Below are 17,553 nucleotides of genomic sequence, written 5' to 3' on the forward strand. Positions count from 1 at the left end.
ATATAGAACGATGTGCAAATGGAATTGATGTTAGAAATTCTTACGAAAAGTACACTGGGATCAATGCTCACACATATAAAACCCATTAACACAGAAGAGAGGAAAAAATTACATTCATAACATACCTTGTTCTGGCGATAAAAGTTATATTGGTGAAACTTCCCCAAAGTGAGTGAGATTGAATATAGAGATCATATCAGAAATTAATGATCAATAGGATCAAAATGATCGTAACATATATTGAAGTCGGAAGATTATTATTAAGTTGAATAGAACAAGATTAGAATGATAGCCAATGAATCGCATGCTAAGAGACGTAATCCCAAAGGATCAGCGTTCATTTCAATGATCTCTTCAAAAATGGATTAAAATTGTCTACCAGTCTTGTAGAAAAATATAAATTGGGACGAAATTGCAAGAGACTGATATCAGAAAACACCTTGTATTACATCAACTTGGCGAGTTGGCTGTCCTTGTTCATCTTCCACTGCCCCAACCACTATGTATGCTGTTTTTGCGAGTGCATTGGCTTGAGATATGGGGGTTGAGCAAACCGGCCATCAGATGCCTGCTTCTACGTAACCCCACTGGATACAGGAATGACAGAATCACTCGTGGTTCAGTTATTCCTTAAATGAATGGCATCCCAACGATGGCCTAATCCTAAGGTATGTGTATCCGTGCCGAGATGATGAATGACACTGAGCCTATCAGTTGTTTCTACGAAACCGTCGAGATATCGACCGCCCTCTCGTCGTAGCATCGCCTTGTCACGGTAATACGAGGCTCTGCCGTGATTGACCTTCTTTCCCTAGCTACTTGTGGAACTTTTAAGGAGAGAGTGAACTTCAAAATTCTTTCTGGCGCTCAGTCTACAGAGGAGATAGATGTCGAGCTCACAACTACAACTGTAAATTTACATCGGGAGCGGGAGCTTGTCAACTCTCCAACTCCTGATCCAATAACTGAACCTGAAAAAGAAGTTTAGTGGTGCAGCCAGGAAACGAATTAGTCGTCCTTTCAAGAACCTTATGAAACCGCCTTGCACCAAATTTTGAGCGGGTTTTGTCTACGGTGGAGGAACAAACCCCCCATGAGCAGGTTAGCGAACGTTTGCGCATCTAAGGCATCGTCAGGTATGTAGCTGATGTGCAAAAAACACTCATATGGGAAGGTTGTCGCGTGTATCAAGAAGGGAATTTCGCACCTTGACTATTCGACTACCTCATTAAAGATGAAACATCAGGGCATATATTTTGTGCCTGCCCCGCTGGGGACCGAATCTGGTTTTTAGAGTTCGGCAGATCCGTACTCTCACCATCTGACCTGAAAGACCACTCACCATACAAACTAATCGGCTCCGTTAAGAAGCTGGGTTCATTTTGTCGAGTGTGAATAGGTGTGAACCACAATAAACCAATAAACCCTTGCAGGTTGCGGTGGAGGGTTGAAATGACCCACTCACTTTTGACCTAACCTAACCTAACCTACCCCAACTACATCAACTTTCTGAGAACGCAATTAACAATATTCTCCGTTGGTTGGGCCATCTATCGAGCACGTCCCCAGGTGGCGGGTAGAAGAAAGGCCAGAGGACTGGAGACCCTGTCCGGAAAGCCAATGGGGCCTTGAGGACGAAATCGCTGGACTCCTGGTCAGTGGCAGAAATGAGTAGGGCGTGGGGAACAAAAACCCCCAAAAGCCTTTGCAAATTGTGCCGACAGCTGAATGGCCGCAGGGTAATATGCGGGCACGAACGATTCCCATGGGGAGCTGGGCAAACACCTCATCGTAATTAGCCTACCTATGGTAATGCAAGGCTCCGCCAGAGGTGACCAACTCTTCCCTTGCTACACACACTTGAATCAAATAACACAAAAACAGAAACAATCCAATCCCGAGGCTGGACAGAAGTGCTCATCTCAATCTAAGGCGGTGGCTGGGGATGAACAGAAATGTTCACCCCAATCTACCGCTTGGAATGAGGCTGAACATAGTAGATCACCTCTAACAGCAAGGGTACTTCCTGCGGCAGGCCTCAATAGCTCCGCTTTGAATGAAGGAAAGGAACTGGCTGTCCCTGCAGGAAAGTTCCCTCACTTGTGCACCTTCACGGAGGGAACCCCAAGAAAGTTGAAGAAACCGCGCAACGACAGTAATATCGCTGCAGCTTCCAACACCTTCGCGAAGGCCACCGTGAGACACCTCAAGATTGCCAAAGACAGTGTGTTCGACGAGTCGTGGCCTACACCTGCCAATATAAAGGAGATGCCTCCTAGTGACCTGTTCACCTTCCTGGAAAGGACAGGATGGACGATGACCTTGGAGGACAACTCCTCGGGAGGATGTATAATGGGTCACATGTGTCCGAAGTGCTGTGTGTCTACACTCACCCTTCCTACTCTACAGATACAGAATTCTCCCCAGTCTCTCGATCTCCATTCGAACGTACAGTCAACGAAAATTAAATTTTTTGTTCAAAATAATATTTTTCTTGGGATACAAAAATCTACCAAAGAGCAAACTCATTGTTCACTAACAATTTGTTATTCTCTGTTGAACATTAAATAATGATATATGAAATGATTTCAATACATCTTTTCTTCGAAACCAATATATCTGACAAGGGAATTGTACACAGACATTATCTCAATTGATGGTATTTGCGAAAAACGAAATAGAAAAATCATTACTCACCTTCGTAAAACCACTCACTCACAATCCAATCTATCGAATATAATTGATGGACTTTCTTGCAAGTATCGAAATATTTCAAATTACTTGCCATATATTCTGCTCCCTAAAAACCTCAAGGCGAAAACGATGCCGTCTTTCCGAAATTAAAGTCTGAATCGAACCCTAGGGATATAATTTCAATCCAATAGCATATGGGTCGACCATCGATGAACAAAACTGGCAGAAAATTGACTGGGGAACTATCGTACTAAAATTTCATCCGAAACTTCGTCTTATAACGAGAATTCAGTTCCCAAGTTGGAAATCCACAAAGGAGAGGAAATGTATCGAGAGTGCGAAAAGTTGTGTACGAGTAACGTCTTGCAGCTTCTTTGATATTGATAACTTTATCGGGGATCTTTATAAAGTTTCTTCAGACTTTTGTGTGTCTTTGTCGTCTTTCCTTCGTCATTTTGCCACACTGTAAATTAACGTCGGCGTAAGTTTCATTCATTTTGAAGCTTTTGTTCTTGATGACACCGGATTCTAGTTCATAAAATTAAAGTTGAAAAGTCGGTGATGGGTGCGGGATTGTTTGAAAAGGGTGAGAAATCTCAACGATTTCTACATAATATTTTTGTATGCCTTCAGAAGCCATTTTTAGAAGTAGTATAGGATAGAGAAGTAACTATATGAATATGATGAAGAAAAGAGAATTAAAATATTCTATGTTTTTCTACCAGTTCTATTTATAACTAACGTTACTGAAGTTTCGTCCTATAAGGACATTATTAAACTTATACATTATAGGACTTTATAGGATGGAACTGCAGTAACGTTAATTACAAATAAAAGTAGTAATAAAACAAAGAAAATATCAATTCTCTTTTTTTCATTATGATTTCCTACCACGTAGTAACGGCTACATCCATCAATTTATTATATGAATATTATACTATGACATAAATGATATTTCAGAGTATTAGTTATTGATAGATAGTTCTTAATTTTCAACAGTAAGTACACCCAATGACAGTAAATGTATACAGAAAGTGTTTTGAAGGCTTTTAAGGCCTGTTTTGAGGTTTGAGAACAGAAAAAGGCGCTGAAAGCCAGACATAGAGAATATGGTGGTTTTAGGAGCAATTCCGAGTCCAAGCATTGAGGCATGCTTCGAGTTAGATAGTCGATAGCTAGCTTGCTCCAGTCTTTTAACACTCTTTCACCAGTGATTCGGTGCAGAATAGTTTGAAAAAGTGCACAATATAACTCGTAGAGCCTCCTGTGATTACCTATAGTAAAACAACATGGCAAGTACTAGAAATAAATTGGAAATACAAAATCTAATCAGAGAATCGATTAATGAATTGTTCACAAGTAAGTAATTTATAACTCAAGTCACAAAAACAATCACAGATGAAATCGAACAAAAAATCAACATGCTCGAGGACAACGTGAAAAGCATGGATGATAAACTCAATAATATATGCCTATATGGAATGTCCGAACAAACGGATGAAGAGTTTTGATTCAATTATTTGATGAGAAGAGTCAAATAGATATCAAGAGGGGTGACATAAGACCTGTTTTCTGCATCGGGCATCAAAAACCCCAGTTCAAGCCCCGGCCAGTTATCGTGAAATTCCAGCAGTATGATCATAAACTTCTGGATTTGAAAAATGTAGGGAAACTGTAAGGTTGTAATATCTTCATCGCTGAAGACCTTACCAAGAAACGTAACACAATCCTTCTAGAAGCCAGGGCAGCGTTCGGAGAAAGGACAGTATGCACTGAAAAAATAAAAAAGATTAACCGAAAATAACAATTTTATTAAACAAAAAACTCAAATTACAAAGAAATAACATACAAAAACCAAACAAATAAAAATTGAAATATCAATAAAAAGCTGAAAAAACTGAAAAAATTTAAAATATCATTAACAAAAAATGAAAAAATCAAAATTAAAAGATTTCAAACCAAGTAATGTCACCCACTTATCACCCGAAGACGATTGTGGATACTAACAATCGAAACGTTGTGACCTAACTTGATTTGAAATCTTTTAATTTTAATTTTTTCATTTTTTGTTAATGATATTTTAAATTTTTTCAGTTTTTTCAGCTTTTTATTGATATTTCAATTTTTATTTGTTTGGTTTTTGTATGTTATTTCTTTGTAATTTGAGTTTTTTGTTTAATAAAATTGTTATTTTCGGTTAATCTCCCATCAGAGCATCCATAGAAGAGAGATAAATGCCCAACCTTTCTTTTATGTTCCAGACTATCAATATTGCAAGTGATGTTCGCATCTTCAACCAGTAACTTCAGGATGTGCTCAGGAAAGGAGCTCCATACATGAGAACAATACTTCAAAGAAAGTCTGATCTGAGCTTTAACAAAGCATCAAAAGATGTTGAGATGTGTGAAGTTTCCTGTTTCGGACAGTGTTCCAAACTTTTGAGAAGCAGCTTTTGCAATTCTAGCGACATTATTGTACCAAGGTATATTGGTATCCATTTTAACTCCCAACAAACTTATCGACGCAGAAAGCGGAACTGTTTGTCTTGACATTATTATATCCGGTTCGGAGATATTTATTTTTTTTTTTTTTTTTGGGAAAAAACCGATGCCTGGGTTTTTGCAGCATTGAATTGAACCTGGTTACCTCCACCCCAATTTTGAATCGCCTCTAGATCCTCATTAAGATATGCAACTTCCTGCTGCCACTCTATATATCAGGTTTCAGTATCAAAAAATGCAGCAGATGTTACAGATTTTGAATTCATACACCTCAATCAAGTCGAATCCTTGAAATGCTCGTCTACATTGAAGTGGTCGTGATATTGTTCAACAGCGTACTCTAAAATGACTTCAACAATTCAACGTTTGGAACAAATCAGCATACAATCCAATAAAATAGTTTGGTACAAAAACAAACAATGTTTCATGAGTTTTTCAAACGATATCCCAGAATAACAAATTCAACAATTGTTTCAACATATCAACGCCCTGCCTCGTTCCACGAATGACCGATTTTCAGAACAATGAGTTCAGTGAAATGGTTCAAAGCGGCGCGAATTCTAAAAATACACCACAATGCGATACGACAGAATCGATTGTATTAGTTATGATGGTGTCACGTTCAACGCTAAAAAAGGTTTTGCCTGAAATCAAACGATCACATGGCTGAAAGACAGCGAAGAGCTTCTTCCGCGTCTCGACACCTTCGACCTTTGCCAATCAATACGACAGATGGATATAAAAGGGTATTGATGAAGGCAACGGTGGGCATTGAGTTGGGAATGTACCCCAGTGACTGGAAGATGAAAATGAGGAAGTTGCAGACAGAGGCGTAGCTGAGAGTTTCAGAATGAAAATATTTTTGTCGTTTCTGTGATTTCTGATATCTGGATGTTATTGTGAGAATATCCACAGATTTCCTACACATCGTTATGAAAACTTTACTACTGCTGACACCTGAACCTCATTGCTGTTTATAAAAATCAATCATTCAAATAGTTATTTCAATTTCAGTCTGAAGAAGATAATAATTCTAGAAAAGATTAGATTAGTTTCTTTCAGGTCGATATTTGAAATTTGTTTTCAAGCCTTCTTCAGACGTTTTAATTGTTAGTATCCACAATCGTCTTCGGGTGACGACGAGTGATTTCTCCTGGTGATGACTATTTTTGGGTCATTCGAGTATTTTCACTTATCCCCGCTTTCCATTTTCCGCTTCACTGGTTCCGTGGGAGATGACTCGTTTATCACGAGAACGAATCGTTTGTTCAATTGAGTTCGAGATCTGTACCACACTAATTGTTCAACTAACATATTAGCAGATTGTGTTGAATTGAAACTTGAAAATGATTTTGATCAGTTGAAATTCCAAAATTTGATTCAACTCATATAACTATATGGGCTGAAATATCTCGGGCCTAACATATAGATGGCGCTAGAAGGTAGATACCATCAACAATGAATATTATATAGCGTCATTGCTGCGTTTGAAGGCCGAAATTGCAAAGGGACCACCGCATATGGCGAAAAAAAAAGTTTCATCAAAACCACACACCTTGTCACAATTCAATGAAAACAATGGCACTTCGAATTGCACCCACATCCACTGTATTCGCCAGATTTGACTCTCAACGACTACTGGCTATTCTCAGACCTCGACAAAATGCTCACTGGTGAGAAATTTCGCCCGAATGAAGAGGTTTCTGATGAAACTGAAGCCTTTTTCGAGGAAGAAGATGAATTGTTCCACAAAAGTGGTATTGAATTATAAGAGTGGTGCTGAAATTATTACGTTTTCTGTTTTAGACAGGGAAATTTCAACCCTTGTGTCATTACTGCCGATGAAGGATGCTACGGTGTTAGCAAAACGCATCTAGAATATAATAAAAATCAAATACAGGGTGGGCCATCAAAAACTTGACATGGAGGTTTTCGGTACTAATCTTGCAAGTCCTAAGAAACGCTCAAACAAGTCGATTTTTATTGGAAAGCAGACAATTTTTCCTCATCTACAGCGTCGTCACTTCAACCCCGGAGCAGAGGGGTGAACAACCCTTGAAATTTCAATAGGAAACTGATGGCGAGTCGCATATCGTTTGAAAGATCTTGGGATTCTCTAAACACGGTGAATTTTTTTTTTAATTTGGACGAATCATACTGAATTTGGAGTAGAAGTTACTCAATTCATTCTCATGTAAGCATATGCTCAAAATGGGAACCTCCGGCTTCCATGCAATAACAGAAACTCTGCTGGAAACGTTCTCGACCATTATGGAGCATTTCTGGAATGAATTGGCGACATTCATTTGTGATTCGTTGCCGTAAATCTTCGAGTGATGCAGGAGGAGTACAGTAAATTGCTTTCCAAATGACCCGACAGAAAGAAATCTAACGGCGAAAGGTCTAGTGATCGTGGTGGCCATTCGAAAGTGTCCCTCCTCCCAATCCAGTGATCTGGAAAAGTCTGATCTAAATACTGCCGAACAGGTAGAGCATAGTACGGAGGAGCCCCATCTTTTTGGAATATTAACAGATCCTCCCGATAATTGTGACCATTTTCAAAAATATCAGTGAGAAGGGGATTAATAGTATCTTCTAGAAGCTACAGATATATTTGTCTGGTTGAATTTTCTTCTAAAAACAATGGATCGACAATACGGTCTCCAAAACTTTCAGCCCATACATTTAATTTTTGTGGACGTTAAATATGCACTTCATGAAAAATGTGGGGATTTGAATCAGCCCAATAGCGACAGTTATGGCGAATAACTGTGCCATTTACAAGAAAAAAAATTCAATCACTGAAGCAAATGTTGAAAACAAAATGTGGATTTTCCACCGCTCGTTCACACTAAGCCGAATGCTAGTTCATGACACCCCGGAAACAAATGCTAACTTCCTTGTGCTCAAAGTATGATCAAGCTCAACATGGCCCAGAATTGCCACTTGTGTCGCCTCTTTTGTTACTGGTGGTTCGATTCGACGTTTTTATTTGCTACGAATCAAGTTGCGTAAAATTTTGCATAAAAATAGAAAACATTCTCTCGCGACACATTATTCCCATGTTGTTGATTGAACAGTTCAGCGGCTCTCGCAGCACAACGTCTATTTTCATATAATAGTTCAATCAACTCGACCCTCTCTGCAGTTATGTAAACCATTGTTTCTTTAGCAACACCTTACGGCACTCACTACTAGTACTGATGTAGATATCACTTTCAACATAAAAATGAGAATCAGAAACAGCATTTTCAACCATTTCTCAATTCTAATAGTCCTCTTTATCAGAGAAGTACTAAAAAAATTAACAAAAAAGTAGCTTAAGAAACAAATGAAAGAGTTTCAAATACATCCCAACTGAGCAGTGGCCTTACAACAATTTGTTACTATTAACAATATTGAAAGAGTTGATTATCGAAAAAACTCTTTTATATACATCCAAATTTTGAAAACTGTACACCATTGTTTAGAGAATTCCAAGATCTTTCAAACGATGTGCGACTCGCCCCCTATTCCAAATTCCAAGGGTTGTTCACCCCTCTGCTCCGGGGTTGAAGTGACGACGCTGTAAATGGGGAAAAAACTGTCCCCCTCCCAATAAAAATCGACTTGTCTGAGCGTTTTTTCGGATTTGCAAGATTAGTACCCAAAACCTCCATGTCAAGTTTTCGATGGCCCACCCTGTATACTTACAATGGTATTTCAGCCTCACTTTCGAGTAACGAGTTCTAATAATACATACACTCCGTGGTCTATATTAAAATCTGAATATTTTCGTATCTCATGACCTGTTTTGGCGAAGGTGTTATGCTCCTTCGCCATAATACATAAAAGACTTTGTATTCATTGGACAATTGATTTTTGACGAAAGAATTGTGCTCATTCGCCATAAACCATAATGGTTTTCCTGAACGTACCGAAAACAAGCACTTTTCATCCCATCTTATATTTTATACGGACTCAAGTGATAGATTACTATATGACACTGAAAAAGACAAGAGCATCACAAAACGATAACACAGAATGAGTTTCCACCGAGTTTTCAATGGATATTATGAAATATGAAAATAACAATTGAGAATGAGCGTTACAGATTATTTGGAGTGGAACAGATTGCCATTAGATTCGTAGCATAACAAAACCCAACAGGATAATGGAATACTAACTTGCCCGACCCTCAAATATTATTTGAACAAGGGGAAGAGAAGACATCACATACGCCACTGATGCAAGGAAAATGCTGTTTCACTTTCCAATTCTGACCATCTGAGCCCTGTATGGCGCTCAATCTCGCGTAAAGGCTTTTTCCATTTAACGTAATAAATGAAGTGTGACTTCTCTTCCAGACTGATGTGATATTCCTGAGGAATTTCTGGTTAGAATATTTCTTGGAATAACTCAATTTTCTTTTGGGTTCGTCATTTGTCGATTCCTTTTCGACTGTTTCTATATCACTGTATGGACCTCCGTTCCATACAGTGATTTTTATAAAAGAATTTTAGTGAAAGCAATATTTTTTCAATAGTTATTCAATATTGTCATGGAGTAGGTATGTGAAGAATGTAGGAATGATCATGCCAGAGATATAGACACTCATTAGGGTCAACTTCACATTGAAACATGCAAAAATCGCAAAGAATTTATGGAATGCTTCAAATTCATCATTGGCATTGAGAACATACATGACAGTTGCTAGAATCTTTTTTCAGTCATCAAAAACAAGGCAGCAATACAATACATATGCTTGAAATCGCAAAAGCGTTCCTATCCGGGCATATTTCATCGATCCGTTGTCCAATAAAGGCTGTCTCTACGTCACATGACCAGTGTTCCACTGAAAATTTATATTGAGACAAGTAACTCTGCAAAAAGGAAGATAGAAAGATAATAACTGTCGATTATCATTGATATTTGGTAAAGGGATACAGAAAAATCGATATGGTGGAATATTCAAGGTCGATCATCCCGAAAAGTCCTTTTATATGTGTCCCTTCAAATAGTTCGAATTCTTCATTGAATAAATGGAGTCGAGTAACATATCAAAAATTTTTGTCCCCAAATTTATTTATAATGAATTCAACAGTCCACAGCGACTTCGTTATATCAACTCAGATTCTGAAAGATAAAAATGTTAAATCAAAAACTACAAAAAATTGACCTATGAAAGTTTTGGATCCATAAAATTTGAACTTCACCCACCGTTCTCCAGCCTTTCGAACAATTAATTCGGATTTCGCCACAATTTTTACAGGATAGTAGCTATCACCTGGCAGATATTTTTATCTGTATGTTATTTTATCTGTATGTTATTCACTACAAAAAAAGCTCTTGTGGTAGCAAAATATGTCGTGATATTTTTGTAAATAGAGTGTGAAGATTGACTTATTGCCAAAAGTTTCTTCACTCAGCCAGACTGGGTGGAGTTCTACACTTTCACGAGTATAATTTAACAAAAGTAAAGAAAAGTTTTCTGTCATTGATGCAAACCATTTCTATCGTCAAAGTTCTGCTCCCAGGATAGACAATCAATTCCAATAGAAAATTATAGTATAATAAGCTTGATCGCCCAACTCAACGCTCTGGGGAATCAGTTCACAATAACATCGTCATCTGTCATCCATTTACCGTCAATAATATGAACGATCAAACACTCAAATATACGCGGTAATTAGAATGACAGAACCAATTAACAGTAAAACGAGTTATCTATGCAATAATCTGAATGTAATGGCCGACTCTGTGCAAAGTAATTATAATTCATAGAACGTCCTCGAAATGACAGTTATATTGGGCTGTCCGAATCCACGAATGAATCACATTACTTGAATTGGTTTCCCTGAGGTCGAAGTGCCTAGTTGAAAGTTCAACGGGTTTTCCAACGTGACACTGGATTGAGCATCTCCGACACTCTTGAAGAATTCCTTGAAATTTGTGTCATGCCATTGGAAAATTGAAACGGTAGGTGCTCTTTTATCAATTCTCAGAGCAAGCGTGGGTCTGAGATACAAATCATATGCATATATACTGATAAGGGGCTACCTCTATTTCGGAACCTAGGAAAATCTTCAAAAAGGACCGATTGTTGTCCTGTTCTAAGTGATAAGTTCTTATGGAAGGTGAAACCGCTACGTTGCCTAACGCATAATGATGCCAGTTTGTTTGGCTTTCAAGTTAGAATTGTATTCTTGACAGTATCATAAAAATATAACCAGCAAACACATTATATTTTCTCATTACGTGAATCAACAGTCATCTAGTGAATATGCCATAAGGAAACACCTGGTATACAGAAGGCCGAAAAATGAAATTCATTCTGCGGAAAGAAATTTATATTTCAACTACCTGCCGGATTGATAAACATCAGATTTTTATAGGAAGTAGATCAATATTTTCACAAACAGCCAGACTACACTTGTGGCAATGATGGCCTCAAAAGTGACATCGGAAGTAGACTTGAAATGTCGACTGACTGAAATAGGTTGACTCTATAATGAATGTCAATACATTCATTTATTTTAGTCAACAAAAAAAGGTGATGATACTGTCAGACACAGATCATCAACTCCACATATACCGGGTGTCCCAGAGCTTTTAGGCCAGCAGATATCTCAGTTACCTGCAGAACAAAAATTAAAACAAAAATATGTATCATAGGAGAACACAAGCACTTTCATGCAGCTTAGCAAAATCCACTCCCTGGTAAACAACCCCCAAGAAACCACCCCTAACTTTTGTTTTTCAAATGGCACGCCCGTGTTTGTTTTGGTTCAACTTTCAGTCTTTTTCATTTCTCGGTCAATGATGTATCATGGTAGGTAGAATGACATGCAGAATCATAGAAAATAAAAACACAAATGAAATATTAATGTTTAAGGTCATCTGTATTTTGATACATGATACTACAGAAAATGTTCAAAATGTTGGCCAGCACTTGCCACACATGCTTCAAGTCGCCGAATCAGCGCGCAAGTACAGGAAGTCCTAATCATTTCCGGAGTAACGGTATGACAAGCCTCTAAAATTTTTTGGGTTAAATCGTCAATATTCATTGGTTGTTTCGAAGGCAACTCGTTTCAGATATCCCCACAGGAAAAAGTCCAGTGGCGTGAGATCTGGAGAACGTGCAGGCCATCGCACAGGTCCACTATTTCCAATCCAAGGGTCTCGAAAAGTATCATTGAGGAATGTAGTAACTACATTATGGTTATGTGCAGGAGCACCATCTTGTTGCCACCACATTTGTTGTTGTTCTTCAAGTGGAATATCTTCCAGGAGGGCAGGTAAACAATTTTCCAAAAAATGTAAATATCGGTGGCCCGTCAAAGTGTCTTGGAAAAAATGGGGCCCGATGAGTCGTCCATTATGTAAACCACACCACACGTTCACACCCCCACATTGTTTGGAAATTGGTTTCTCTAATCCAGTGAGGGTTGTCCTGTGACCAATAGTGCATGTTATGTCGATTAACAGTACCATTATTATGGAAGCGGGATTCGTCACTCCACAAGATTTGATTGAGGGTGTTTGGATTGTCATGGACTAAAACTTAAATGTGAGCAATGAATGCCGTTCGTCTTTCGAAATCGGTAGGTCTGAGTCCTTGGTGTAAATGAATTTTGAAGGGATGATACTTGTACTGTTTGAAAATTCTTTGCACAGATAACTTACTGATCCCAATCTCTACCGCCAATGCACGAACCGAAATATGAGGATGTGCTTCGGCGTAGGCCAACACATTTATGCAATTTTCCTCAGTTCGCACGGGAGTAGGATGTACTTGATCTGTTTTTCCTGGAAATGATCCCGTTCGCATGGTATTTTCTACATACGAAAACGTATTACGACCTGGTTGTCGACGATCAGGAAAGCGCTGCCCATACAGCCTCTCCGCAGCACGTTTATTCTTTCGGCATTCACCAAAAATTAAAAGCATATCAACGTATTCGTTGGGAGTGAAGGTAAGAGGCATTTTGATATACAACGACAATAACACAAATGATGGCAATGTGTCATCCAGATATCAGAGGAATGAAAGGAAGCACAAAAAGTTCTAACATTTTATCGCCTCTTTTTCTGCGTAGCGTCCACTTTTTCTGGTGTCTACAATGCAGAACAATTCGATCAGTCCAGTTAATAGTACCCACTAACGTATTCAATTTTCTCGAACAATTATGATATATCGTTGGTTGAGAAATAACAAGAGCTGTCAGTTGAACGACAAACAACATGGGGTTGCCATTTGAAAAACAAAAGTAAGGGGTGGTTTCGCAGGGGTTGCTCGCGAGGGGGTGGATTTTGCTCTGCTACATGAAAGTGCTGGTGGTCTTCTATGATATACATATTTTTTTTTCAATTTTTTTCTGCAGGTGACTGAGATATCTGCTGGCCTAAAAGCTCTGGGACACCCGGTATACCTAGAGTTAGCTGTGACCATGTTGAGTTCGGACATGAACAGTACGGGAGAAATCCCACAAACAGGAAAGCCTATGTGAAGGAACTACTTGGGTAGGCAAGTGAAGATCTGCCTCAACGAACAGAACTCCGCACATTACAATCACAGGCCTACTTACTGGGCACAATCCTCTGATGATACACCTGAACAAAATAGTTCAGTTCAGAAAAGACTTCAGCTGTAGGTAGTATAACGAGTAGAACAGAGACCACTTGTTGTGATTTATGTGGAGCACTGTATCACATGAACAATATATAGACGAACCAATTATGTCCAACATCAAACAAGGGAAGAGTGAGGACGATAAAATGACTCATGACAGAAAAGTCATCTATGACACTGACAGGATACTCAATTTTCAGATATTGAAGATGAATGTGGCTCCTGGCTAGCCAGGGGAGTAGTTGTTTTCTGATAGGTGTCAGTCCATCAACCTACAGTTCCTTCAGATAATTTGATTTATAGCCAGTCTTCCAATATTCTGGCCATTGACTATATGTGAAGTTTTTTTTTCTTTATACGAGGAATTGGGCAAATTTCGGATATGCGGTTGGTTACCTCGTTTGCAGGCAGATGGGATGATGACAAATCTGTTGTTTGTCGTCCGCTTCAGTCTAGTTCGAGGAATGATACTCGAATTCGATTTTCAATTATCGGAAATCATCGACTTTATGTTGATGATAGACACTACATTGATGAGTGGCCAAACAGCCCGAAACCGGTCTGCAGCAGAAACTCAACAGAAATCTCAGTTATTTATGCAACAATCTGGAAATAATGGCCAACAGTGCCCAAAGTGATTATAATTCATAGAATGTCTTCGAAGTGACAGTTATATTAGGCTGTCCAAATCCACGAATAAATCACATTACATGAATTGCTTCCCTGTAGATTAAAGTGCATAGTTGGAAGTTCTCGACGTGACAGTGGATTGGGACGTCTCCGACACTCTTGGACGATTCGTTGAAGTTTGTGTAATGCCATTTAAGTTGTCCGGAGAATTGGGACAGGAGGCGCTGTTCTGTAAATAGTCGGGAAGTTTTCGAGAATGATGTGGACTTTTCGGTGTGGAATGAAAAATAATAGAGTTTCACCAGTTCATTCGGTATTTGACTGAAGTTTTCTTCCACGTTTGGTCTATCGGTCAAAATCGGAGACTGAACATTTCTTGAAAGAAGTCTAAGACTGAAACTGGAAGGAGTTTATATTTTAGGAGGAATTAGTTCTTGAGGAAGTATATTTTGTCATCTATGTCATCATAAATAGAATACAGATCTGGTGTGTGAGTTGCTGGGTGCTGGAAATTAGTGTTTTCAATTCATTACTTCTGAAATCACACCTTGGGATTGTGGTTTCACATGTGAGTGGAATCTCATAACAATACTCTGACCTAAATAACGTTCGGATTGATTCACTCGGTTTCAATTTCCGGAAAATTTCCAATTATTCCATGTGAAGATGGCGAAATAGAAAACAAAATTGTCTTTCCCAAAGACTGAGATTTTTCGTTGCAGGTCAAAATTATTGGAGCAGAAAAAGATATAGAAAAAGTGAATGAGAAACTGGATCACTGAAAGGAGCTCATAGTTATTGAATTGCCAGGAGTTTTCGAATAATTATAAACTTTGTGGAATTTGAGTTTGTGTTAACACCATTATTTTGTTTCGAATCAGAAATATTGCTACACTGCTATACTGAGAAGGAAAATGCGCTTTTTTGTTCAAAATTGGCTTTATGTTAGGCCATGTGGTATTAGATCATCATCGATATGACACCTTATCCTTTCAATTCTCATGAACAACTTCCAAAAGTTTTCTTTAAGCTCTCATTGTTCAAGAACGTATTTGTTTCACAGGTGACAAACATATGTTTCTCTTGTATATCAGTCCGTGATTTGGAATCATCTGACAGATCTACCACAAACTATATCATTGGTAAATTTTACTGAATATTTTCGTTGAATACTGATTATCGAAAAAGCATAGAATTTTGTTTCTATACTTATTTTTACGAGTAACACCATTGGAGATGTATCTCCATTCAATGAGAAAACCGTACAAAGGAGCTTGGAAACTCACTTACGTATTGAACTGAAGTTACATGATATGGATCAAAGTTACGTTCTGGTTATATTGAAAGTACTCATAGCTACTTGAGTAGTTCAGACAAAATCAGGAAGCACACTCCAGAGAGTTGGTATTGGATAAAATTGAATGAACAACTTCTAAAAAGTAGCTTCATACGTGAATTTCATTTCAAATATACGAACAGAAGTTTTATAAGAGTGAGAGTTGAGATAGAATGTAGAATGAGTGGTTGCTCGGAGTTTGATTCAATATTCTTCATAAATTGAGTTATGTAGTCTCTTTCAAAAATAATTTCTTTCTATCACAAAACCCTATTTCGCACTGAATGTTCAGTTATAAATCATATTCACTCTTTTTCAAACACACTGAAACACCTCAACTTCACACACGTTGAAGTTCAAACTACTTGAAATGAAAACGACAGGTAATATCTCGAATACTGGTACTTTCTACTAGCTGAACTCTCTTATAGCTTTTCAACTCAAATCGATAATGAGACAGGAAAATAACTTTTCACAGACAATTCATTTTCTATACCACCAAAAGTTTCTCAGTCGATAATGGGAAAGATATTTCACTCGGATGAGAAATTTATCATCAGAAACTACTAAAGCTGCATGACGCCAACCGCATCCCCAATATTTCTCACACGGTTGTCTTAACGTTTACTCCGGAAACCTGGACAATTCACACATTATTTAAATTTGGGCCAGAATCATGAAGGTCTTAATTGGAGTTGGTGTCGGTTGGAGTTAGATAGGTCGATTTAGGGTGAGAAATATTTACTAAACTGTTTCAAAGCTATTTTGGGGGTTTCTTGTCCGTAATATGATTGTATTCATAACGTTTCATTAACAAGAGTACTTCATTTGTTGATGGTCACTGTGGACGAAACGTCAGGCATGAAAACCTTCAGATCACAGCCTACAGTCCTGTGAAAATGCTCCGATACAGTCATCTTTAGCCGTGATAGTTTACACTCTTTGATTTACTACACTGGCAGTGAAAGGTGGATCTGAAATCTGTTTGATTGAATGTCTTCTTTGTTTTGATAGATGTTGTTGTTGCTATAAATATTAACAAAGAATTCAAAACTATCAACTCAGTTGAGTGTAGCATTGGCTCTATTGTTTTTGTAAAAATGCCGTGTCTTTGTGTTATAGAATATTGTTTGTCGCACTGATAAATTGTTTATGTCTAGTGAACGGAAACAGTCAACAGCTGATAGTGACAGAGCAGTTGTGTTGCTCTTGCCATGCATCAATTCGAAGTTGGAAAAGAACAAAAGGAGTATGAGATCATAACCTCGTTCGATATGGTAACCGTGACATTTGAAGAAGACATCACCTCAGCAAAAACTATGCATTTTCCAGTTTGCTCCTAATGAATGTAGAATAGAGTATTTTCAAACGGTCTATGGCGGAGAAACTGGTCCCGTTTCTCACACAGTTACCAAGTGATCTCACTGAAACCACAACCGATTGGTTGATGTGTTCATTGAAGGTGAACTCACTCCTGAGTCTTTGTATATCAGACTCCTCTGGGTTCTGTTCTTAAACCCAAAACACAACTCTAGAAACCCCTTGGATACGTTGTGTCTCATAGGTTCAAATTATTATCATCTGTTCTTTCTAAGGTCATAGAAAGACTTGTCAAAAAAAGGATACTGCAGTTTTTGAAAGACCAAAACATCTTGAATAAGGCCCAATTTGGATTCCAGGCCGAAAAAAATACAAATGATACCATTTTCCACTTTGTGGAAAAGGTATTTTTAGGGATGAATGAGGGCGCAGCTATTGGAGCAGTGTTCTGTGATTTG

At 38.2% G+C, this 17,553-nt stretch overlaps 1 protein-coding gene across 1 annotated transcript in view; it reads right to left on the reverse strand.

Moving 5' to 3' along the window:
- The window catches only part of LOC111509803 (neuroligin-4, Y-linked), a 783,062-nt gene that overhangs the window by 586,874 nt on the left and 178,635 nt on the right, over positions 1-17,553 (reverse strand). The gene's annotated exons all lie outside the window — the stretch shown is intronic.

Source organism: Leptinotarsa decemlineata, unplaced genomic scaffold, assembly GCF_025532065.1.
Source record: "Leptinotarsa decemlineata unplaced genomic scaffold, Ldec_3_MD MMD2_tig00026354_RagTag_RagTag, whole genome shotgun sequence".
Lineage (NCBI taxonomy): Eukaryota > Metazoa > Arthropoda > Insecta > Coleoptera > Chrysomelidae > Leptinotarsa > Leptinotarsa decemlineata.